We start from the raw sequence: 2,083 nt of genomic DNA, 5'->3' as shown, positions 1-2,083 counted from the left end.
CTAAGATAATATTGCGAAAAACAATAATAGATGGTTCAGCTAATATTTACAATTCTGAATAAAATTTCGAAAAGCTTTTTTTTCTTATGGAAAATTCATGTTAAACTTTATAGTGCTTACGCCACATCTAAATTTAATTTTTGTATTTTAAATGAGTTTATTTTTTGGGGGGTTTCGAACAAATTTCCGGGAGATATGCATCAAAATTCGAAAACAAAATTTTTAACTACCCTACTGTATATGAAATCAAAAAAGTTTGTTTAATTAATTTACAATCTTCACGCATACTCACAGATATAAAGTGATATTAAAGGAAGAACTAAGAACTGTATCATGGAAGTATATTAAAATATACCAAACAACCCAAAAGGTACAAATTTTAATAAACATTTAAATACAAAAATCAATGTGCCCGATTTTTTCTGCACTGTGTGTCCATATGCTGATATCATTTTCTTAATATTTCAAAATACAAGAGAAATTTTTCAAATAATAAAAAATGTAACGTTATTTTGAATTTTTGAAAAAAAGAAATTGTTATTTTCAAAAAAAATCCAGCTCTTAACATTTTTTTACGAATAATAGGTACTGATATAGTCCACTCACTATAAATTTTCCGTTTGGTGTTTTTTCGCTTTTCCGGAGAAAAAAAAGATATTCTTTTCTTCAAAACCTTGCTTTTTGAAATTTTTTGACACATAAAGGTATTTCTCACTAAATTTTTGTTTTTTCACAACGTTTGAAAGTCTACATCAAATTTTGAAAAAATAGTTCACAATGGAAACAATATTTGAGATATTTCAAAAAACAAACAATTTCAAAAAAGTTATGCTAATAATTCGGTGTATCTTTTCTTCACGATTCCAACGATATAAAAAGCTTATTTTTTATTGTTTGCAGTTAACGGTATTTTCTTAAATAACGGCAGTATAGTGTTTATCAATTTTCCGTTTGATATTTTTCTGTTTTGCGGAAGAAAACAAATTATTTTTGATCCTTTTGAAATTACTCATTCTCTTAATTTCTTGTCTATCCGCGACCCTATATACGGTTTCTGTTATTTAGTATTATTTCTAGATTTAAATATAAAACTTGGAACGTCCCGATTTAATGGCAGGTATGCTACATTGCTTAGAGGTAACAGTAGCTTCACTTCCAAATAATATAAATTGATAACACAATTAACTGCTGATAGTAAGAACTTTTTATCTAATAATGAATATTTTATTTATGATAATAGGTTATAATATGCTTGTAGAAATATTAGAAGTCGTCATATATTTTATCCTTTGGTTCCTTTCACCCGCTCTTTTTAACAACTTATGCATTTCGATTTTGGGTACTGAAAAAAGCAACATTTAATTTACAAAATATTTATATTTACTATAAAATACATATACAAATATGAGTAAAATAATATGAAATTCTTATAAAATACTAAACGAACTTACATGTACTTAATAGTCCTACAAGATGTAATAACAGAGTTTTTGGGAAGTTTCGACAGTTTATAATCACTCATGCATGGTAGCGCTGCTTTAAAGACATGTAGCTTCTCCTTTTTGAATTCCTCGTTGTTCAAACAATGAGCTTTAACAAGCATATCGTAGGTCTCATCATTCCATTTTCCGATGCTCTTTGCTCGATTCTCTACATAGTTATCACATCATATGCAAGTTCTTGAATATTTAAAAGAGCTTCTTCTACATCAGTCCACCTGGTTCTTTGGCCAATATCACATTTTGCCTCCAAATCCATTGCTTGTATAGTGTAATAAACCTTTAATAAAGATTTAAACAAATTTTTTCCTACGCATGTTTGATCATATCCAGGTAGTGTCAATACTAAACATTCTTTATAAATGTATTAAATTAATATAAATAGCCGCACAAGCGTTCGATACTTTATTTAAAGGAACATCGAAATTAAATAAATTTGATTTATGCACGGAGAAAAATAGACATTGATGAGCAGATATTAAAAACTTTGATATTTAACCATAATATATAGATATTACGGCATACTATCTAATATCTTCTATTCAACATACAAAATATTAAAGAGCAATTAATTAATTTTAATA

The 2,083-nt window shown here is 27.2% G+C and overlaps 1 long non-coding RNA gene across 1 annotated transcript in view; it reads right to left on the bottom strand.

Annotated features, from left to right (window-relative positions):
- Nucleotides 1–1,186: 1,186 nt before the first annotated feature.
- The window catches only part of LOC117178753, a 5,760-nt gene continuing 4,863 nt past the window's right edge, over nt 1,187–2,083 (bottom strand). Inside the window, exons 2-3 of the long non-coding RNA XR_004467831.1 lie at nt 1,452–1,779; nt 1,187–1,342 (exon numbers count right to left, since the gene is read on the bottom strand). This is a non-coding gene — a long non-coding RNA (uncharacterized LOC117178753). The remainder of the gene's footprint in view (nt 1,343–1,451; nt 1,780–2,083) is intronic.

Source organism: Belonocnema kinseyi, chromosome 8 (genome assembly GCF_010883055.1).
Source record: "Belonocnema kinseyi isolate 2016_QV_RU_SX_M_011 chromosome 8, B_treatae_v1, whole genome shotgun sequence".
Classification (NCBI taxonomy): domain Eukaryota; kingdom Metazoa; phylum Arthropoda; class Insecta; order Hymenoptera; family Cynipidae; genus Belonocnema; species Belonocnema kinseyi.
Note: the sequence above shows the minus strand (reverse complement) of the source record. Positions and strands in the feature narration are given on the sequence as shown.